Genomic DNA, 25,446 nt, shown 5'->3' on the forward strand with positions numbered 1-25,446 from the left:
TCTGGATAGGGAATATTAGCTGTGTATTTTACCCTCTGTTTTTCCTTCTTCTGTTGCCAGGTATCACAATCCTTGGAACTGGCGTGGTGCCCCTTTCCACAGTGGACACAATGTGGAGTTGCTCTGCAATCAGATTCCTGATGAGAATGGTCTCCGCATCGGCCACATATTTGGCTTTTTGAACAGCGGTCTTCGTGATGGCCATATTTCTGACACTTATAGCATCGAAAGGGGTCGGGATGTATATCTCAGCCTTCACTTGCAAGAAGCCAACTTTTACCACTGTGGGTACTGTTGGTTTGTTGAAGGTGAGTACATTGGTGTTGGTGTTATTCCGTTTAATACGTATTCTACGTACTGCAGTGACACCTTCGTTTTTAATCCCTTCAATGATTTCTGTGCCGCTGACTCCAGCCAAGTTGCGACAACGAATTAGGCCTTTGGATATATTGAGTGTGGTGTGAGCGAATGAGGTCACTGGAATATCGAAGAAAGTTTTCATTTTCATGATATTTTCTGTCTGACCTCGTCGTTCACACTCCACAAGAAGGCATCCCGATTTCATTTCTTTGACGCTCTTTGGTGTACCAATCGATCCTGTGATTGTTTTCTCGATCACCAACCAACCGGTTTTGTGGCATCTTTAGACTGTATGAAACCTGAAGCGTGGAAATGACTCCACACTACACGGTTCGTCATCATCGTCAGATAGAGTTTTAGATCGTTTAGTTTGATTGTTTTGGAAATATCCATCTTGGTTTGTTTAAATTTCAGCATCCGTACTCCCCGCCCACCTTGGAGCCCAACAAGGGGACACTTTTCAAGTGCCAGGGATACACAGATGCCATACTCAGTTGATAAACGTACCTTCGATTGAGCCGTGAGGTCACCACCTTCTAGGGTCGGTAAAATCACCTCCTGATTGACACCTTAAGCCACCGCCTTCTAGGAAGTCTTCTCAGACATGGGGAAGGGAAAGATAAAGTAATAGACTATAGGGGCAACGGTGGTATCAAGAGAGATACAAGGAGAAAGAAAAAGAAGGTGAGGGAGCAAATAAAGACTTCCTAGGGCTCGGCGTGACAGCCGATTTGTCGAGACCGAGCCCATCCCGACAACCCGTCTAGAAGAAGTAGAAGCCAAAGTAGTGTATTGCATGGAATGCCTCTCCTCAACTACCAGCATCCTTTCCTCCCACGACACGGCAAATAAGAAAATAAGAAGGAAACCCTAAGCCCAAAGTGAGATTATATATATTTCCGCTCACTGAACGGAACATATCATTACCTCTACCATATGTAACGATAATGCGTAAGTAGTATTCAATGCATGGGTGATTATATTTCAGCATCCACTTCATTCTTTATAGCAAAATGTATTGGTTTATAAATAAATATCTGGTCTCGTCTTCTACATTAGTTCAAAGATCCATTGCCACAAATCTGCCCTCTCAGTATCTTTGTACTCATGGGACAAAGCGATCTATCAACTTTGTTGTATTAGAACCTATGACAAGAATGGGATATTAAAATCAATTTACACACCTAACGATGGCATTGGCCATATCTCCAACTGCTTCACTGATAGCAGAATGTACAACTTGACATATATATGTAAATATTCTCCAACGTATTGTTTGTGAGTGATAAATGAATCAATTGATTTATTTCTTCCATATCTCAGTTAATCGTCGTGCGTGCTCACCGACTTCTATATTTCTATGATTTTGTAAAACATATATAGCCAAAGAACACAAGACAGGAACATTGAAGTTCGCTTCAATAATAACTGGGGAAGGTAGGCTTCGTCTTGTTTGTATAGCCTGTCCTACAATCAGAATCACAACGAACATGAAAGACGGACTTACGTGCATTTGTATGTAAAGAACACGACTGGTTCTTCTCTTGACCATATGATATGGCAAATATTTGGATGCTGTAGTTTGTGCCTGGAGACACAAACTAGAATTACACTCTTGAGAGATGTTCTGGCATGTGGCATTTTTGAATGTTGATATCACTGTTTTCTTCGTCTACATGAATTCGGAAATCTGTTGCATTTCCTATATCTTGCCAGGATGCATTTAGTTATGTGTTACATCAATCACAATGGAGCACAGCTTGAGAGATGTTCTGGCATGTGGCATTTTTGAATGTTGATATCACTGTTTTCTTCGTCTACATGAATTCGGAAATCTGTTGCATTTCCTATATCTTGCCAGGATGCATTTAGTTATGTGTTACATCAATCACAATGGAGCACAGCTTGAGAGATGTTCTGGCATGTGGCATTTTTGAATGTTGATATCACTGTTTTCTTCGTCTACATGAATTCGGAAATCTGTTGCATTTCCTATATCTTGCCAGGATGCATTTAGTTATGTGTTACATCAATCACAATGGAGCACAGCGGTGAACTTGGCACTTTGAAATAAAGTTTTAAAAAATTGATACTTGGTGCGAGAACATACCAACGATGCCTTTAATGATGCTAATCATGAATTAGGTCCCTACGGCTAATATCAGAAAAAGACTGAACAAATCATATATTATCTAAGACATGCAATACAAAGGCAACAAGAAGAAAAAGCTAAGGACTAAAATGAGATTACGCCAAAATAACAGAACATATTATTACCTATACGATATGGAAAGAAAAGCTGATGTATTATTCAATGCGTGGAACACAGCGGTGTGCTTTTCGCTTTCAAATGAATTTTAAATCATTGATATGTAGTACGAGCACATATCAACAATACCTGTATGATCGTAATCTTTAGTAAAGTCCCTAAGACTAATAACAGAATAAAAAAAGAAGTGAAACCTAAGCTCAAAGTGAGAATATTTATATATTTCCGCTCAATTAACAGAACATATCAGTACCTATACCTTATGTAACGGTAACGCTTATGTAGTATTCAATGCCTGGATGATTATATTTCAGCATCCTCTTCATTCTTTATAGCAACATGTATTGGTTTTTAAATAAATATCTGCTCTCGTCTTCTACATGAGTTCAAAGAACCATTGCCACAAATCTGCCCAGCCAGCATTTTTGTACAGATGTTGAATTGAGACCTATCATTTTCGGTGTATTAGATCTTATGACAAGAATGCGATATGCAAATCAGATTTCATAAGTAACAAATGGCATTGTCCTAATCTCGATATTGTTTCACTGAGGGCAGAATGATCAACTAGACATGCTGATGTAAGTGTTCTCCAACACGTTATTAGTTTGCGAATGATTGATGAATCAATTGATACATCTCTTCAATGTATCAGGTTGTTGTCGTGCATACTCACCCATTTCTATTATTTTGTAAAACCATATAAGAACACGAGATAGGAACATTGATTGTTCGTTACGACTGGTTGTTCTCTTTACCATACGATATGGCAAATATTTGGATGCAATGATTGTTTGTGCCTGGAGACAGTTCCGTGATAATATAATTACACTCTTGAGAGATGTTCTGGCATGTGGCATTTTTTTAAATGTTGATACCTCTGTTTTGTTCGTCTACATGAATTCGGAAATCTTTTGCATTTTCTCCATCTTGCCAGGATGCATTTAGTGATGTCTTACTTACAGCAATAAACTGGAACACAGAGGTGAACTTGGCACTTTGAAATAGTTGATTGATTGATTGATTGATTGTGTTTTAACGGCGCATCAGCACTGTTAGGCTATTTAGCACCAAACATAATGTTATATGTATAATCTTTTAAAAGTTATGAAAATCTCATATACATCAAGCGATATCAGAAGCAAATAGTTGAAATTAAAGCGATAAGACGGTAACGGTGAAAACTAAAGCTTTCCGATCAACGGGGGATGTAAATGGTGTATGTTAATGAAGATTGATGATAAGGTATTAAAAAGGGACGGTATATATATTGCATAAAACTTCGCAAGGTGATTTTCATAAAAGTTAGAGTTTAGAATGAATATTCACTGCTTTCAGCAACTCTATAATACAAGTGAAGTTTATTGTATCAAAAAGTTCCTTCATGTCATGCACATTGTAATACTGATCGCGCGTAGGTTGCAGGTCAAAACACTCTATCTTAACAGTGAATGGTTCATTGCAAGAAACGGACTCTGGTGGGTCTTCACCTTTTAGTATGTGGGAGTGGATGATATAAGTATGACCAATTCGGATTCTTGTAATGGGTATCTCCTCTCTACGCATGGTTCTGTAGGAGAGAGTCATTCTCCTAGAGTTGGCTTGATTGCATATAGTTTGTTACTGACTGCATCATTCTATGATGCCTGCCACTTCTGACGTAAGGACGCTCTGACACTAGGTTTAAAATCAGTATACAGTATTTTAAAATCAGATGGTTCTTGAGTAAGGGCCATTTCAGCAGCGAGATCCGCTTTTTCGTTACCTTTAATACCAATATGGCCAGGTAACCAACAGTATATTATATTGTGGGAGACACTCAGCTCGGTATTTTTGACGAGTATGTTTTTCAATAATGGATTCTCCAGTTTTCTATGGTGTAGTGACTGAAGTACTGATAATGAGTCGGAGAAGATGATGCTGTTTAAAATAGAATTGTTTTCTATATGTTGCAGAGCAAGGTCTATTGCTCTGATTCCGGCTGAAAAAAATGATGTTCCATTTTTAAGCAAACTTGCCTTGTGTCATTTCCACAAAAAAGGCTGCAGCAGCCTTTTCCTCATCCTTTAATCCATCGGTGTAAATTCTTGTGTAGTTTTTTAATTCGGTGAGGAGTTCATGGTAAGAGTTGTGAAAGACAGAAGAGTTTGTCTCGGATTTGGTTTCCATCGTGTAGCGTAAAAAGTACTTTTGGTTGTATAAGTAGCCAGGGTGGTGTTTCGGAGATGGAGGTTTTCTGAATTTTAGAAAGATATTTTTTTGTACTGTCAAGGCTGGATGATATTCTAATGCCAAAGAAATGTATGGCGTTTGGTTTTTTTTCGTATAAGATTTTGTATTTGGGTTGAAAAACAGCCGAGAAAGCAGGATTCAGAGGGTTTGATTTTAATTTGAGAGCATACTGTTCGGAAAGCATTTCTCTACCATGTGATAACGGTGGTTCGATTGCTGCAGCTAGCAGGCTTTCACATGGGAATGTTTTAAATGCTCCTAGAGCCAGTCTTATTCCCTGATGATGAATTGGATCAAGCAATTTAAGATATGACTTTCTGGCTGAATCATACACAACGCTATACTATGATGCTATACTGCCCTGGGGCACACCCATCTCTTGCTCGTGCAGATCTGAGAGGGTAGAGCCCACTCGTACCTTGAATTCTCTGTCTGAGTGAAAGTTGGATATGAAAGAGGGCATACGGTCTTTTAGACCTAGATCGTGCAGGTCATTTAGTATCCCGTACTTCCATGTTGTGTCATAGGCCTTTTCTAAATAAAAGAAAACCGCTACTAAATGTTCCTTCTTGATAAATGCATCGCCAATAAATGTTTCTAGTCTAACCAGATGATCACTGGTGCTCCGGCCATATCGGAAGCCACTTTGGAAAGGAGATATTAAATTGTTAGTTTCCCAGTACCAGACAAGCCGAGAATTGATCATTCGTTCCATTGTTTTGCACACACAGCTTGTGAGTGCAATTGGTCGATAGCTGTAAGGATCAGCGCTATCATTACCGGGTTTGGGAACTGGTATTACTGTTGCCTCTTTCCAAATGTTTGGTACATTACCAGTAATCCATAAATCATTGAAAATTTCCAGAAGGACTGTTAATGAAGTTTCTGGAAGGTGTTTCAAAAACTGGTCATGTATTTCGTCAGGAACAGTGAACGTATTGTGGGCCTTATTTAGGGATTCCATCAGCTCAAACAGTGTAAACGCTTGATTATAACTTTTTGAGTTATTCGATGTGAATTTCAACCGTGTCTTCTCTTTTTGAGTTTATAATCTTCTGAAGGCCTCTGAATGAGGATGAGGATGAGGAATTTTTTGAGAAACTAACAGCAAGTATATTAACTATGTCATCTTTGGAATTGAAATTCTTGTTGTTTAGTTTCAGATGTCGAAAGGAATTGTATTGTCCCTTTCCATCCATTTTGCGGATCGTTTTCCAAACTTTCTTTATAGAGAACGAGAATTTAAAGTTGAAACATATTTTGTCCATCATGCTCTTTTACTTTCTTTAATCGTGCGGCGGAATTTGGCCCGAACAATACGGTACTTAGTTAAATTTTCGGGCGTTGGAAGATTATTACAAATTTTCAGTGCTTCTCGGCGTTGTCTAATGGCCTCTTTACATTCTTTTGTGGACCACGGTTTTGAGGATCTTTTACTGTTTGGTGAGGACTTTGGGAATGTATTCTTCTGCAATGTCGATTAAAACAGAAGTAAAATATTGAAAAGGGTTATTGTCGTTTGAAACAGTATCCCTGTTAAGCCTAGTTGTACAAAGTGTTTCAAATTTGGCCCAGTCGGCCTTCTTTAAATTCCATTGTGGAATTGCTTCGTCAATTGTAACGTCGGTGTTGTCAAGAGAGATTGGAAAGTGATCACTGCTGTGAGGTCATCAGCGACCTTCCATTCATAGTCCAAAAGCAGCGATGGGGAACAAATTGTCAAATCGATACATGTGTATATACACGTTTCTGGGTGTAAATATGTCGGTGATTTGGTGTTCTATAGACACAAATCGTGTCTAGAAATGAAGTCTTCTACTTTGTGGCCTCGGTCACTTATGTCGTTAGATCCCCATAAAATGTTATGGGCATTAAAATCCCCGAGTAAAACAAATGGTGCGGGAAGTTGTTTCCTGAAGGCATAGTACTGCAGGATCATATTCGTTTAAAAGGAGAAGAACATCATTGTAATTTGCTTTCAATCCTCGACAGTTCCATTGTATGATGGTGTTTTTCATTATAAATTTAAATCGAAGATTATGGAACTAGGTTTGACCTTTCGCGGAGGGAATTTGTTTGGTTATGAGGGTGAATTTTTTGTTTGTAGGTCTGGAGCTACCTTGGGCACATGGAGCAGTTTCTTCTGCATCCATGCTCTCAGTGTCTCTAAACCTGTTATAGAGTTTGATGGGGTCATCTGACCCCTTTTGTTGCCTGTTTCCATGAGATTTGTTTTTGTTTTTCGTCATTTCGGTGGTTGGGTATTATTGAAAGTAGTCTGAGTAGGTGCCGTTTTTTCTGTGCTTGGTAATGGGGGGTATAAGAGCTTGGTGTTGAATCGGGTAGATCTGTTTGTGTTTGAGCGTCCTTCGTTGTTTTAGGATTCTTCTTCACTACAGTGGAGAAGGATGGGCTGTTTTGGCCTGAACAAGTTTTCTGGCTTCTGGATAGGGAATATTAGCTGTGTATTTTACCCTCTGTTTTTCCTTCTTCTGTTGCCAGGTATCACAATCCTTGGAACTGGCGTGGTGCCCCTTTCCACAGTTGACACAATGTGGAGTTGCTCTGCAATCAGATTCCTGATGAGAATGGTCTCCGCATCGGCCACATATTTGGCTTTTTGAACAGCGGTCTTCGTGATGGCCATATTTCTGACACTTATAGCATCGAAAGGGGTCGGGATGTATATCTCAACCTTCACTTGCAAGAAGCCAACTTTTACATTGGTGTTGGTGTCCTGCAAGTTGTTATTCCGTTTAATACGTATTCTACGTACTGCAGTGACACCTTCGTTTTTAATCCCTTCAATGATTTCTGTGCCGCTGACTCCAGCCAAGTTGCGACAACGAATTAGGCCTTTGGATATATTGAGTGTGGTGTGAGCGAATGAGGTCACTGGAATATCGAAGAAAGTTTTCATTTTCATGATATTTTCTGTCTGACCTCGTCGTTCACACTCCACAAGAAGGCATCCCGATTTCATTTCTTTGACGCTCTTTGGTGTACCAATCGATCCTGTGATTGTTTTCTCGATCACCAACCAACCGGTTTTGTGGCATCTTTAGACTGTATGAAACCTGAAGCGTGGAAATGACTCCACACTACACGGTTCGTCATCATCGTCAGATAGAGTTTTAGATCGTTTAGTTTGATTGTTTTGGAAATATCCATCTTGGTTTGTTTAAATTTCAGCATCCGTACTCCCCGCCCACCTTGGAGCCCAACAAGGGGACACTTTTCAAGTGCCAGGGATACACAGATGCCATACTCAGTTGATAAACGTACCTTCGATTGAGCCGTGAGGTCACCACCTTCTAGGGTCGGTAAAATCACCTCCTGATTGACACCTTAAGCCACCGCCTTCTAGGAAGTCTTCTCAGACATGGGGAAGGGAAAGATAAAGTAATAGACTATAGGGGCAACGGTGGTATCAAGAGAGATACAAGGAGAAAGAAAAAGAAGGTGAGGGAGCAAATAAAGACTTCCTAGGGCTCGGCGTGACAGCCGATTTGTCGAGACCGAGCCCATCCCGACAACCCGTCTAGAAGAAGTAGAAGCCAAAGTAGTGTATTGCATGGAATGCCTCTCCTCAACTACCAGCATCCTTTCCTCCCACGACACGGCAAATAAGAAAATAAGAAGGAAACCCTAAGCCCAAAGTGAGATTATATATATTTCCGCTCACTGAACGGAACATATCATTACCTCTACCATATGTAACGATAATGCGTAAGTAGTATTCAATGCATGGGTGATTATATTTCAGCATCCACTTCATTCTTTATAGCAAAATGTATTGGTTTATAAATAAATATCTGGTCTCGTCTTCTACATTAGTTCAAAGATCCATTGCCACAAATCTGCCCTCTCAGTATCTTTGTACTCATGGGACAAAGCGATCTATCAACTTTGTTGTATTAGAACCTATGACAAGAATGGGATATTAAAATCAATTTACACACCTAACGATGGCATTGGCCATATCTCCAACTGCTTCACTGATAGCAGAATGTACAACTTGACATATATATGTAAATATTCTCCAACGTATTGTTTGTGAGTGATAAATGAATCAATTGATTTATTTCTTCCATATCTCAGTTAATCGTCGTGCGTGCTCACCGACTTCTATATTTCTATGATTTTGTAAAACATATATAGCCAAAGAACACAAGACAGGAACATTGAAGTTCGCTTCAATAATAACTGGGGAAGGTAGGCTTCGTCTTGTTTGTATAGCCTGTCCTACAATCAGAATCACAACGAACATGAAAGACGGACTTACGTGCATTTGTATGTAAAGAACACGACTGGTTCTTCTCTTGACCATATGATATGGCAAATATTTGGATGCTGTAGTTTGTGCCTGGAGACACAAACTAGAATTACACTCTTGAGAGATGTTCTGGCATGTGGCATTTTTGAATGTTGATATCACTGTTTTCTTCGTCTACATGAATTCGGAAATCTGTTGCATTTCCTATATCTTGCCAGGATGCATTTAGTTATGTGTTACATCAATCACAATGGAGCACAGCTTGAGAGATGTTCTGGCATGTGGCATTTTTGAATGTTGATATCACTGTTTTCTTCGTCTACATGAATTCGGAAATCTGTTGCATTTCCTATATCTTGCCAGGATGCATTTAGTTATGTGTTACATCAATCACAATGGAGCACAGCGGTGAACTTGGCACTTTGAAATAAAGTTTTAAAAAATTGATACTTGGTGCGAGAACATACCAACGATGCCTTTAATGATGCTAATCATGAATTAGGTCCCTACGGCTAATATCAGAAAAAGACTGAACAAATCATATATTATCTAAGACATGCAATACAAAGGCAACAAGAAGAAAAAGCTAAGGACTAAAATGAGATTACGCCAAAATAACAGAACATATTATTACCTATACGATATGGAAAGAAAAGCTGATGTATTATTCAATGCGTGGAACACAGCGGTGTGCTTTTCGCTTTCAAATGAATTTTAAATCATTGATATGTAGTACGAGCACATATCAACAATACCTGTATGATCGTAATCTTTAGTAAAGTCCCTAAGACTAATAACAGAATAAAAAAAGAAGTGAAACCTAAGCTCAAAGTGAGAATATTTATATATTTCCGCTCAATTAACAGAACATATCAGTACCTATACCTTATGTAACGGTAACGCTTATGTAGTATTCAATGCCTGGATGATTATATTTCAGCATCCTCTTCATTCTTTATAGCAACATGTATTGGTTTTTAAATAAATATCTGCTCTCGTCTTCTACATGAGTTCAAAGAACCATTGCCACAAATCTGCCCAGCCAGCATTTTTGTACAGATGTTGAATTGAGACCTATCATTTTCGGTGTATTAGATCTTATGACAAGAATGCGATATGCAAATCAGATTTCATAAGTAACAAATGGCATTGTCCTAATCTCGATATTGTTTCACTGAGGGCAGAATGATCAACTAGACATGCTGATGTAAGTGTTCTCCAACACGTTATTAGTTTGCGAATGATTGATGAATCAATTGATACATCTCTTCAATGTATCAGGTTGTTGTCGTGCATACTCACCCATTTCTATTATTTTGTAAAACCATATAAGAACACGAGATAGGAACATTGATTGTTCGTTACGACTGGTTGTTCTCTTTACCATACGATATGGCAAATATTTGGATGCAATGATTGTTTGTGCCTGGAGACAGTTCCGTGATAATATAATTACACTCTTGAGAGATGTTCTGGCATGTGGCATTTTTTTAAATGTTGATACCTCTGTTTTGTTCGTCTACATGAATTCGGAAATCTTTTGCATTTTCTCCATCTTGCCAGGATGCATTTAGTGATGTCTTACTTACAGCAATAAACTGGAACACAGAGGTGAACTTGGCACTTTGAAATAGTTGATTGATTGATTGATTGATTGTGTTTTAACGGCGCATCAGCACTGTTAGGCTATTTAGCACCAAACATAATGTTATATGTATAATCTTTTAAAAGTTATGAAAATCTCATATACATCAAGCGATATCAGAAGCAAATAGTTGAAATTAAAGCGATAAGACGGTAACGGTGAAAACTAAAGCTTTCCGATCAACGGGGGATGTAAATGGTGTATGTTAATGAAGATTGATGATAAGGTATTAAAAAGGGACGGTATATATATTGCATAAAACTTCGCAAGGTGATTTTCATAAAAGTTAGAGTTTAGAATGAATATTCACTGCTTTCAGCAACTCTATAATACAAGTGAAGTTTATTGTATCAAAAAGTTCCTTCATGTCATGCACATTGTAATACTGATCGCGCGTAGGTTGCAGGTCAAAACACTCTATCTTAACAGTGAATGGTTCATTGCAAGAAACGGACTCTGGTGGGTCTTCACCTTTTAGTATGTGGGAGTGGATGATATAAGTATGACCAATTCGGATTCTTGTAATGGGTATCTCCTCTCTACGCATGGTTCTGTAGGAGAGAGTCATTCTCCTAGAGTTGGCTTGATTGCATATAGTTTGTTACTGACTGCATCATTCTATGATGCCTGCCACTTCTGACGTAAGGACGCTCTGACACTAGGTTTAAAATCAGTATACAGTATTTTAAAATCAGATGGTTCTTGAGTAAGGGCCATTTCAGCAGCGAGATCCGCTTTTTCGTTACCTTTAATACCAATATGGCCAGGTAACCAACAGTATATTATATTGTGGGAGACACTCAGCTCGGTATTTTTGACGAGTATGTTTTTCAATAATGGATTCTCCAGTTTTCTATGGTGTAGTGACTGAAGTACTGATAATGAGTCGGAGAAGATGATGCTGTTTAAAATAGAATTGTTTTCTATATGTTGCAGAGCAAGGTCTATTGCTCTGATTCCGGCTGAAAAAAATGATGTTCCATTTTTAAGCAAACTTGCCTTGTGTCATTTCCACAAAAAAGGCTGCAGCAGCCTTTTCCTCATCCTTTAATCCATCGGTGTAAATTCTTGTGTAGTTTTTTAATTCGGTGAGGAGTTCATGGTAACAGTTGTGAAAGACAGAAGAGTTTGTCTCGGATTTGGTTTCCATCGTGTAGCGTAAAAAGTACTTTTGGTTGTATAAGTAGCCAGGGTGGTGTTTCGGAGATGGAGGTTTTCTGAATTTTAGAAAGATATTTTTTTGTACTGTCAAGGCTGGATGATATTCTAATGCCAAAGAAATGTATGGCGTTTGGTTTTTTTTCGTATAAGATTTTGTATTTGGGTTGAAAAACAGCCGAGAAAGCAGGATTCAGAGGGTTTGATTTTAATTTGAGAGCATACTGTTCGGAAAGCATTTCTCTACCATGTGATAACGGTGGTTCGATTGCTGCAGCTAGCAGGCTTTCACATGGGAATGTTTTAAATGCTCCTAGAGCCAGTCTTATTCCCTGATGATGAATTGGATCAAGCAATTTAAGATATGACTTTCTGGCTGAATCATACACAACGCTATACTATGATGCTATACTGCCCTGGGGCACACCCATCTCTTGCTCGTGCAGATCTGAGAGGGTAGAGCCCACTCGTACCTTGAATTCTCTGTCTGAGTGAAAGTTGGATATGAAAGAGGGCATACGGTCTTTTAGACCTAGATCGTGCAGGTCATTTAGTATCCCGTACTTCCATGTTGTGTCATAGGCCTTTTCTAAATAAAAGAAAACCGCTACTAAATGTTCCTTCTTGATAAATGCATCGCCAATAAATGTTTCTAGTCTAACCAGATGATCACTGGTGCTCCGGCCATATCGGAAGCCACTTTGGAAAGGAGATATTAAATTGTTAGTTTCCCAGTACCAGACAAGCCGAGAATTGATCATTCGTTCCATTGTTTTGCACACACAGCTTGTGAGTGCAATTGGTCGATAGCTGTTAGGATCTGCGCTATCATTACCGGGTTTGGGAACTGGTATTACTGTTGCCTCTTTCCAAATGTTTGGTACATTACCAGTAATCCATAAATCATTGAATATTTCCAGAAGGACTGTTAATGAAGTTTCTGGAAGGTGTTTCAAAAACTGGTCATGTATTTCGTCAGGAACAGTGAACGTATTGTGGGCCTTATTTAGGGATTCCATCAGCTCAAACAGTGTAAACGCTTGATTATAACTTTTTGAGTTATTCGATGTGAATTTCAACCGTGTCTTTTCTTTTTGAGTTTTTAATCTTCTGAAGGCCTCTGAATGAGGATGAGGATGAGGAATTTTTTGAGAAACTAACAGCAAGTATATTAACTATGTCATCTTTGGAATTGAAATTCTTGTTGTTTAGTTTCAGATGTCGAAAGGAATTGTATTGTCCCTTTCCATCCATTTTGCGGATCGTTTTCCAAACTTTCTTTATAGAGAACGAGAATTTAAAGTTGAAACATATTTTGTCCATCATGCTCTTTTACTTTCTTTAATCGTGCGGCGGAATTTGGCCCGAACAATACGGTACTTAGTTAAATTTTCGGGCGTTGGAAGATTATTACAAATTTTCAGTGCTTCTCGGCGTTGTCTAATGGCCTCTTTACATTCTTTTGTGGACCACGGTTTTGAGGATCTTTTACTGTTTGGTGAGGACTTTGGGAATGTATTCTTCTGCAATGTCGATTAAAACAGAAGTAAAATATTGAAAAGGGTTATTGTCGTTTGAAACAGTATCCCTGTTAAGCCTAGTTGTACAAAGTGTTTCAAATTTGGCCCAGTCGGCCTTCTTTAAATTCCATTGTGGAATTGCTTCGTCAATTGTAACGTCGGTGTTGTCAAGAGAGATTGGAAAGTGATCACTGCTGTGAGGTCATCAGCGACCTTCCATTCATAGTCCAAAAGCAGCGATGGGGAACAAATTGTCAAATCGATACATGTGTATATACACGTTTCTGGGTGTAAATATGTCGGTGATTTGGTGTTCTATAGACACAAATCGTGTCTAGAAATGAAGTCTTCTACTTTGTGGCCTCGGTCACTTATGTCGTTAGATCCCCATAAAATGTTATGGGCATTAAAATCCCCGAGTAAAACAAATGGTGCGGGAAGTTGTTTCCTGAAGGCATAGTACTGCAGGATCATATTCGTTTAAAAGGAGAAGAACATCATTGTAATTTGCTTTCAATCCTCGACAGTTCCATTGTATGATGGTGTTTTTCATTATAAATTTAAATCGAAGATTATGGAACTAGGTTTGACCTTTCGCGGAGGGAATTTGTTTGGTTATGAGGGTGAATTTTTTGTTTGTAGGTCTGGAGCTACCTTGGGCACATGGAGCAGTTTCTTCTGCATCCATGCTCTCAGTGTCTCTAAACCTGTTATAGAGTTTGATGGGGTCATCTGACCCCTTTTGTTGCCTGTTTCCATGAGATTTGTTTTTGTTTTTCGTCATTTCGGTGGTTGGGTATTATTGAAAGTAGTCTGAGTAGGTGCCGTTTTTTCTGTGCTTGGTAATGGGGGGTATAAGAGCTTGGTGTTGAATCGGGTAGATCTGTTTGTGTTTGAGCGTCCTTCGTTGTTTTAGGATTCTTCTTCACTACAGTGGAGAAGGATGGGCTGTTTTGGCCTGAACAAGTTTTCTGGCTTCTGGATAGGGAATATTAGCTGTGTATTTTACCCTCTGTTTTTCCTTCTTCTGTTGCCAGGTATCACAATCCTTGGAACTGGCGTGGTGCCCCTTTCCACAGTTGACACAATGTGGAGTTGCTCTGCAATCAGATTCCTGATGAGAATGGTCTCCGCATCGGCCACATATTTGGCTTTTTGAACAGCGGTCTTCGTGATGGCCATATTTCTGACACTTATAGCATCGAAAGGGGTCGGGATGTATATCTCAGCCTTCACTTGCAAGAAGCCAACTTTTACCACTTTGGGTACTGTTGGTTTGTTGAAGGTGAGTACATTGGTGTTGGTGTCCTGCAAGTTGTTATTCCGTTTAATACGTATTCTACGTACTGCAGTGACACCTTCGTTTTTAATCCCTTCAATGATTTCTGTGCCGCTGACTCCAGCCAAGTTGCGACAACGAATTAGGCCTTTGGATATATTGAGTGTGGTGTGAGCGAATGAGGTCACTGGAATATCGAAGAAAGTTTTCATTTTCATGATATTTTCTGTCTGACCTCGTCGTTCACACTCCACAAGAAGGCATCCCGATTTCATTTCTTTGACGCTCTTTGGTGTACCAATCGATCCTGTGATTGTTTTCTCGATCACCAACCAACCGGTTTTGTGGCATCTTTAGACTGTATGAAACCTGAAGCGTGGAAATGACTCCACACTACACGGTTCGTCATCATCGTCAGATAGAGTTTTAGATCGTTTAGTTTGATTGTTTTGGAAATATCCATCTTGGTTTGTTTAAATTTCAGCATCCGTACTCCCCGCCCACCTTGGAGCCCAACAAGGGGACACTTTTCAAGTGCCAGGGATACACAGATGCCATACTCAGTTGATAAACGTACCTTCGATTGAGCCGTGAGGTCACCACCTTCTAGGGTCGGTAAAATCACCTCCTGATTGACACCTTAAGCCACCGCCTTCTAGGAAGTCTTCTCAGACATGGGGAAGGGAAAGATAAAGTAATAGACTATAGGGGCAACGGTGGTATCAAGAGAGATACAAGGAGAAAGAAAAAGAAGGTGAGGGAGCAAATAAAGACTTCCTAGGGCTCGGCGTGACAGCCGATTTGTCGAGACCGAGCCCATCCCGACAACCCGTCTAGAAGAAGTAGAAGCCAAAGTAGTGTATTGCATGGAATGCCTCTCCTCAACTACCAGCATCCTTTCCTCCCACGACACGGCAAATAAGAAAATAAGAAGGAAACCCTAAGCCCAAAGTGAGATTATATATATTTCCGCTCACTGAACGGAACATATCATTACCTCTACCATATGTAACGATAATGCGTAAGTAGTATTCAATGCATGGGTGATTATATTTCAGCATCCACTTCATTCTTTATAGCAAAATGTATTGGTTTATAAATAAATATCTGGTCTCGTCTTCTACATTAGTTCAAAGATCCATTGCCACAAATCTGCCCTCTCAGTATCTTTGTACTCATGGGACAAAGCGATCTATCAACTTTGTTGTATTAGAACCTATGACAAGAATGGGATATTAAAATCAATTTACACACCTAACGATGGCATTGGCCATATCTCCAACTGCTTCACTGATAGCAGAATGTACAACTTGACATATATATGTAAATATTCTCCAACGTATTGTTTGTGAGTGATAAATGAATCAATTGATTTATTTCTTCCATATCTCAGTTAATCGTCGTGCGTGCTCACCGACTTCTATATTTCTATGATTTTGTAAAACATATATAGCCAAAGAACACAAGACAGGAACATTGAAGTTCGCTTCAATAATAACTGGGGAAGGTAGGCTTCGTCTTGTTTGTATAGCCTGTCCTACAATCAGAATCACAACGAACATGAAAGACGGACTTACGTGCATTTGTATGTAAAGAACACGACTGGTTCTTCTCTTGACCATATGATATGGCAAATATTTGGATGCTGTAGTTTGTGCCTGGAGACACAAACTAGAATTACACTCTTGAGAGATGTTCTGGCATGTGGCATTTTTGAATGTTGATATCACTGTTTTCTTCGTCTACATGAATTCGGAAATCTGTTGCATTTCCTATATCTTGCCAGGATGCATTTAGTTATGTGTTACATCAATCACAATGGAGCACAGCTTGAGAGATGTTCTGGCATGTGGCATTTTTGAATGTTGATATCACTGTTTTCTTCGTCTACATGAATTCGGAAATCTGTTGCATTTCCTATATCTTGCCAGGATGCATTTAGTTATGTGTTACATCAATCACAATGGAGCACAGCGGTGAACTTGGCACTTTGAAATAAAGTTTTAAAAAATTGATACTTGGTGCGAGAACATACCAACGATGCCTTTAATGATGCTAATCATGAATTAGGTCCCTACGGCTAATATCAGAAAAAGACTGAACAAATCATATATTATCTAAGACATGCAATACAAAGGCAACAAGAAGAAAAAGCTAAGGACTAAAATGAGATTACGCCAAAATAACAGAACATAGTATTACCTATACGATATGGAAAGAAAAGCTGATGTATTATTCAATGCGTGGAACACAGCGGTGTGCTTTTCGCTTTCAAATGAATTTTAAATCATTGATATGTAGTACGAGCACATATCAACAATACCTGTATGATCGTAATCTTTAGTAAAGTCCCTAAGACTAATAACAGAATAAAATAAGAAGTGAAACCTAAGCTCAAAGTGAGAATATTTATATATTTCCGCTCAATTAACAGAACATATCAGTACCTATACCTTATGTAACGGTAACGCTTATGTAGTATTCAATGCCTGGATGATTATATTTCAGCATCCTCTTCATTCTTTATAGCAACATGTATTGGTTTTTAAATAAATATCTGCTCTCGTCTTCTACATGAGTTCAAAGAACCATTGCCACAAATCTGCCCAGCCAGCATTTTTGTACAGATGTTGAATTGAGACCTATCATTTTCGGTGTATTAGATCTTATGACAAGAATGCGATATGCAAATCAGATTTCATAAGTAACAAATGGCATTGTCCTAATCTCGATATTGTTTCACTGAGGGCAGAATGATCAACTAGACATGCTGATGTAAGTGTTCTCCAACACGTTATTAGTTTGCGAATGATTGATGAATCAATTGATACATCTCTTCAATGTATCAGGTTGTTGTCGTGCATACTCACCCATTTCTATTATTTTGTAAAACCATATAAGAACACGAGATAGGAACATTGATTGTTCGTTACGACTGGTTGTTCTCTTTACCATACGATATGGCAAATATTTGGATGCAATGATTGTTTGTGCCTGGAGACAGTTCCGTATTACACTCTTGAGAGATGTTCTGGCATGTGGCATTTTTTTAAATGTTGATACCTCTGTTTTGTTCGTCTACATGAATTCGGAAATCTTTTGCATTTTCTCCATCTTGCCAGGATGCATTTAGTGATGTCTTACTTACAGCAATAAACTGGAACACAGAGGTGAACTTGGCACTTTGAAATAGTTGATTGATTGATTGATTGATTGTGTTTTAACGGCGCATCAGCACTGTTAGGCTATTTAGCACCAAACATAATGTTATATGTATAATCTTTTAAAAGTTATGAAAATCTCATATACATCAAGCGATATCAGAAGCAAATAGTTGAAATTAAAGCGATAAGACGGTAACGGTGAAAACTAAAGCTTTCCGATCAACGGGGGATGTAAATGGTGTATGTTAATGAAGATTGATGATAAGGTATTAAAAAGGGACGGTATATATATTGCATAAAACTTCGCAAGGTGATTTTCATAAAAGTTAGAGTTTAGAATGAATATTCACTGCTTTCAGCAACTCTATAATACAAGTGAAGTTTATTGTATCAAAAAGTTCCTTCATGTCATGCACATTGTAATACTGATCGCGCGTAGGTTGCAGGTCAAAACACTCTATCTTAACAGTGAATGGTTCATTGCAAGAAACGGACTCTGGTGGGTCTTCACCTTTTAGTATGTGGGAGTGGATGATATAAGTATGACCAATTCGGATTCTTGTAATGGGTATCTCCTCTCTACGCATGGTTCTGTAGGAGAGAGTCATTCTCCTAGAGTTGGCTTGATTGCATATAGTTTGTTACTGACTGCATCATTCTATGATGCCTGCCACTTCTGACGTAAGGACGCTCTGACACTAGGTTTAAAATCAGTATACAGTATTTTAAAATCAGATGGTTCTTGAGTAAGGGCCATTTCAGCAGCGAGATCCGCTTTTTCGTTACCTTTAATACCAATATGGCCAGGTAACCAACAGTATATTATATTGTGGGAGACACTCAGCTCGGTATTTTTGACGAGTATGTTTTTCAATAATGGATTCTCCAGTTTTCTATGGTGTAGTGACTGAAGTACTGATAATGAGTCGGAGAAGATGATGCTGTTTAAAATAGAATTGTTTTCTATATGTTGCAGAGCAAGGTCTATTGCTCTGATTCCGGCTGAAAAAAATGATGTTCCATTTTTAAGCAAACTTGCCTTGTGTCATTTCCACAAAAAAGGCTGCAGCAGCCTTTTCCTCATCCTTTAATCCATCGGTGTAAATTCTTGTGTAGTTTTTTAATTCGGTGAGGAGTTCATGGTAAGAGTTGTGAAAGACAGAAGAGTTTGTCTCGGATTTGGTTTCCATCGTGTAGCGTAAAAAGTACTTTTGGTTGTATAAGTAGCCAGGGTGGTGTTTCGGAGATGGAGGTTTTCTGAATTTTAGAAAGATATTTTTTTGTACTGTCAAGGCTGGATGATATTCTAATGCCAAAGAAATGTATGGCGTTTGGTTTTTTTTCGTATAAGATTTTGTATTTGGGTTGAAAAACAGCCGAGAAAGCAGGATTCAGAGGGTTTGATTTTAATTTGAGAGCATACTGTTCGGAAAGCATTTCTCTACCATGTGATAACGGTGGTTCGATTGCTGCAGCTAGCAGGCTTTCACATGGGAATGTTTTAAATGCTCCTAGAGCCAGTCTTATTCCCTGATGATGAATTGGATCAAGCAATTTAAGATATGACTTTCTGGCTGAATCATACACAACGCTATACTATGATGCTATACTGCCCTGGGGCACACCCATCTCTTGCTCGTGCAGATCTGAGAGGGTAGAGCCCACTCGTACCTTGAATTCTCTGTCTGAGTGAAAGTTGGATATGAAAGAGGGCATACGGTCTTTTAGACCTAGATCGTGCAGGTCATTTAGTATCCCGTACTTCCATGTTGTGTCATAGGCCTTTTCTAAATAAAAGAAAACCGCTACTAAATGTTCCTTCTTGATAAATGCATCGCCAATAAATGTTTCTAGTCTAACCAGATGATCACTGGTGCTCCGGCCATATCGGAAGCCACTTTGGAAAGGAGATATTAAATTGTTAGTTTCCCAGTACCAGACAAGCCGAGAATTGATCATTCGTTCCATTGTTTTGCACACACAGCTTGTGAGTGCAATTGGTCGATAGCTGTTAGGATCTGCGCTATCATTACCGGGTTTGGGAACTGGTATTACTGTTGCCTCTTTCCAAATGTTTGGTACATTACCAGTAATCCATAAATCATTGAAAATTTCCAGAAGGACTGTTAATGAAGTTTCTGGAAGGTGTTTCAAAAACTGGTCATGTATTTCGTCAGGCCCAGTGAACGTATTGTGGGCCTTATTTAGGGATTCCATCAGCTCAAACAGTGTAAACGTTTGATTATAACTTTTTGAGTTATTCGATGTGAATTTCAACCGTGTCTTTTCTTTTTGAGTTTTTAATCTTCTGAAGGCCTCTGAATGAGGATGAGGATGAGGAATTTTTTGAGAAACTAACAGCAAGTATATTAACTATGTCATCTTTGGAATTGAAATTCTTGTTGTTTAGTTTCAGATGTCGAAAGGAATTGTATTGTCCCTTTCCATCCATTTTGCGGATCGTTTTCCAAACTTTCTTTATAGAGAACGAGAATTTAAAGTTGAAACATATTTTGTCCATCATGCTCTTTTACTTTCTTTAATCGTGCGGCGGAATTTGGCCCGAACAATACGGTACTTAGTTAAATTTTCGGGCGTTGGAAGATTATTACAAATTTTCAGTGCTTCTCGGCGTTGTCTAATGGCCTCTTTACATTCTTTTGTGGACCACGGTTTTGAGGATCTTTTACTGTTTGGTGAGGACTTTGGGAATGTATTCTTCTGCAATGTCGATTAAAACAGAAGTAAAATATTGAAAAGGGTTATTGTCGTTTGAAACAGTATCCCTGTTAAGCCTAGTTGTACAAAGTGTTTTAAATTTGGCCCAGTCGGCCTTCTTTAAATTCCATTGTGGAATTGCTTCGTCAATTGTAACGTCGGTGTTGTCAAGAGAGATTGGAAAGTGATCACTGCTGTGAGGTCATCAGCGACCTTCCATTCATAGTCCAAAAGCAGCGATGGGGAACAAATTGTCAAATCGATACATGTGTATATACACGTTTCTGGGTGTAAATATGTCGGTGATTTGGTGTTCTATAGACACAAATCGTGTCTAGAAATGAAGTCTTCTACTTTGTGGCCTCGGTCACTTATGTCGTTAGATCCCCATAAAATGTTATGGGCATTAAAATCCCCGAGTAAAACAAATGGTGCGGGAAGTTGTTTCCTGAAGGCATAGTACTGCAGGATCATATTCGTTTAAAAGGAGAAGAACATCATTGTAATTTGCTTTCAATCCTCGACAGTTCCATTGTATGATGGTGTTTTTCATTATAAATTTAAATCGAAGATTATGGAACTAGGTTTGACCTTTCGCGGAGGGAATTTGTTTGGTTATGAGGGTGAATTTTTTGTTTGTAGGTCTGGAGCTACCTTGGGCACATGGAGCAGTTTCTTCTGCATCCATGCTCTCAGTGTCTCTAAACCTGTTATAGAGTTTGATGGGGTCATCTGACCCCTTTTGTTGCCTGTTTCCATGAGATTTGTTTTTGTTTTTCGTCATTTCGGTGGTTGGGTATTATTGAAAGTAGTCTGAGTAGGTGCCGTTTTTTCTGTGCTTGGTAATGGGGGGTATAAGAGCTTGGTATTGAATCGGGTAGATCTGTTTGTGTTTGAGCGTCCTTCGTTGTTTTAGGATTCTTCTTCACTACAGTGGAGAAGGATGGGCTGTTTTGGCCTGAACAAGTTTTCTGGCTTCTGGATAGGGAATATTAGCTGTGTATTTTACCCTCTGTTTTTCCTTCTTCTGTTGCCAGGTATCACAATCCTTGGAACTGGCGTGGTGCCCCTTTCCACAGTTGACACAATGTGGAGTTGCTCTGCAATCAGATTCCTGATGAGAATGGTCTCCGCATCGGCCACATATTTGGCTTTTTGAACAGCGGTCTTCGTGATGGCCATATTTCTGACACTTATAGCATCGAAAGGGGTCGGGATGTATATCTCAACCTTCACTTGCAAGAAGCCAACTTTTACCACTTTGGGTACTGTTGGTTTGTTGAAGGTGAGTACATTGGTGTTGGTGTCCTGCAAGTTGTTATTCCGTTTAATACGTATTCTACGTACTGCAGTGACACCTTCGTTTTTAATCCCTTCAATGATTTCTGTGCCGCTGACTCCAGCCAAGTTGCGACAACGAATTAGGCCTTTGGATATATTGAGTGTGGTGTGAGCGAATGAGGTCACTGGAATATCGAAGAAAGTTTTCATTTTCATGATATTTTCTGTCTGACCTCGTCGTTCACACTCCACAAGAAGGCATCCCGATTTCATTTCTTTGACGCTCTTTGGTGTACCAATCGATCCTGTGATTGTTTTCTCGATCACCAACCAACCGGTTTTGTGGCATCTTTAGACTGTATGAAACCTGAAGCGTGGAAATGACTCCACACTACACGGTTCGTCATCATCGTCAGATAGAGTTTTAGATTGTTTAGTTTGATTGTTTTGGAAATATCCATCTTGGTTTGTTTAAATTTCAGCATCCGTACTCCCCGCCCACCTTGGAGCCCAACAAGGGGACACTTTTCAAGTGCCAGGGATACACAGATGCCATACTCAGTTGATAAACGTACCTTCGATTGAGCCGTGAGGTCACCACCTTCTAGGGTCGGTAAAATCACCTCCTGATTGACACCTTAAGCCACCGCCTTCTAGGAAGTCTTCTCAGACATGGGGAAGGGAAAGATAAAGTAATAGACTATAGGGGCAACGGTGGTATCAAGAGAGATACAAGGAGAAAGAAAAAGAAGGTGAGGGAGCAAATAAAGACTTCCTAGGGCTCGGCGTGACGGCCGATTTGTCGAGACCGAGCCCATCCCGACAACCCGTCTAGAAGAAGTAGAAGCCAAAGTAGTGTATTGCATGGAATGCCTCTCCTCAACTACCAGCATCCTTTCCTCCCACGACACGGCAAATAAGAAAATAAGAAGGAAACCCTAAGCCCAAAGTGAGATTATATATATTTCCGCTCACTGAACGGAACATATCATTACCTCTACCATATGTAACGATAATGCGTAAGTAGTATTCAATGCATGGGTGATTATATTTCAGCATCCACTTCATTCTTTATAGCAAAATGTATTGGTTTATAAATAAATATCTGGTCTCGTCTTCTACATTAGTTCAAAGATCCATTGCCACAAATCTGCCCTCTCAGTATCTTTGTACTCATGGGACAAAGCGATCTATCAACTTTGTTGTATTAGAACCTATGACAAGAATGGGATATTAAAATCAATTTACACACCTAACGATGGCATTGGCCATATCTCCAACTGCTTCACTGATAGCAGAATGTACAACTTGACATATATATGTAAATATTCTCCAACGTATTGTTTGTGAGTGATAAATGAATCAATTGATTTATTTCTTCCATATCTCAGTTAATCGTCGTGCGTGCTCACCGACTTCTATATTTCTATGATTTTGTAAAACATATATAGCCAAAGAACACAAGACAGGAACATTGAAGTTCGCTTCAATAATAACTGGGGAAGGTAGGCTTCGTCTTGTTTGTATAGCCTGTCCTACAATCAGAATCACAACGAACATGAAAGACGGACTTACGTGCATTTGTATGTAAAGAACACGACTGGTTCTTCTCTTGACCATATGATATGGCAAATATTTGGATGCTGTAGTTTGTGCCTGGAGACACAAACTAGAATTACACTCTTGAGAGATGTTCTGGCATGTGGCATTTTTGAATGTTGATATCACTGTTTTCTTCGTCTACATGAATTCGGAAATCTGTTGCATTTCCTATATCTTGCCAGGATGCATTTAGTTATGTGTTACATCAATCACAATGGAGCACAGCTTGAGAGATGTTCTGGCATGTGGCATTTTTGAATGTTGATATCACTGTTTTCTTCGTCTACATGAATTCGGAAATCTGTTGCATTTCCTATATCTTGCCAGGATGCATTTAGTTATGTGTTACATCAATCACAATGGAGCACAGCGGTGAACTTGGCACTTTGAAATAAAGTTTTAAAAAATTGATACTTGGTGCGAGAACATACCAACGATGCCTTTAATGATGCTAATCATGAATTAGGTCCCTACGGCTAATATCAGAAAAAGACTGAACAAATCATATATTATCTAAGACATGCAATACAAAGGCAACAAGAAGAAAAAGCTAAGGACTAAAATGAGATTAAGCCAAAATAACAGAACATATTATTACCTATACGATATGGAAAGAAAAGCTGATGTATTATTCAATGCGTGGAACACAGCGGTGTGCTTTTCGCTTTCAAATGAATTTTAAATCATTGATATGTAGTACGAGCACATATCAACAATACCTGTATGATCGTAATCTTTAGTAAAGTCCCTAAGACTAATAACAGAATAAAAAAAGAAGTGAAACCTAAGCTCAAAGTGAGAATATTTATATATTTCCGCTCAATTAACAGAACATATCAGTACCTATACCTTATGTAACGGTAACGCTTATGTAGTATTCAATGCCTGGATGATTATATTTCAGCATCCTCTTCATTCTTTATAGCAACATGTATTGGTTTTTAAATAAATATCTGCTCTCGTCTTCTACATGAGTTCAAAGAACCATTGCCACAAATCTGCCCAGCCAGCATTTTTGTACAGATGTTGAATTGAGACCTATCATTTTCGGTGTATTAGATCTTATGACAAGAATGCGATATGCAAATCAGATTTCATAAGTAACAAATGGCATTGCCCTAATCTCGATATTGTTTCACTGAGGGCAGAATGATCAACTAGACATGCTGATGTAAGTGTTCTCCAACACGTTATTAGTTTGCGAATGATTGATGAATCAATTGATACATCTCTTCAATGTATCAGGTTGTTGTCGTGCATACTCACCCATTTCTATTATTTTGTAAAACCATATAAGAACACGAGATAGGAACATTGATTGTTCGTTACGACTGGTTGTTCTCTTTACCATACGATATGGCAAATATTTGGATGCAATGATTGTTTGTGCCTGGAGACAGTTCCGTGATAATATAATTACACTCTTGAGAGATGTTCTGGCATGTGGCATTTTTTTAAATGTTGATACCTCTGTTTTGTTCGTCTACATGAATTCGGAAATCTTTTGCATTTTCTCCATCTTGCCAGGATGCATTTAGTGATGTCTTACTTACAGCAATAAACTGGAACACAGAGGTGAACTTGGCACTTTGAAATAGTTGATTGATTGATTGATTGATTGTGTTTTAACGGCGCATCAGCACTGTTAGGCTATTTAGCACCAAACATAATGTTATATGTATAATCTTTTAAAAGTTATGAAAATCTCATATACATCAAGCGATATCAGAAGCAAATAGTTGAAATTAAAGCGATAAGACGGTAACGGTGAAAACTAAAGCTTTCCGATCAACGGGGGATGTAAATGGTGTATGTTAATGAAGATTGATGATAAGGTATTAAAAAGGGACGGTATATATATTGCATAAAACTTCGCAAGGTGATTTTCATAAAAGTTAGAGTTTAGAATGAATATTCACTGCTTTCAGCAACTCTATAATAC

Source organism: Sinohyriopsis cumingii, chromosome 10 (genome assembly GCF_028554795.1).
Source record: "Sinohyriopsis cumingii isolate HCF-2022 chromosome 10, ASM2855479v2, whole genome shotgun sequence".
Classification (NCBI taxonomy): Eukaryota; Metazoa; Mollusca; class Bivalvia; order Unionida; family Unionidae; genus Sinohyriopsis; species Sinohyriopsis cumingii.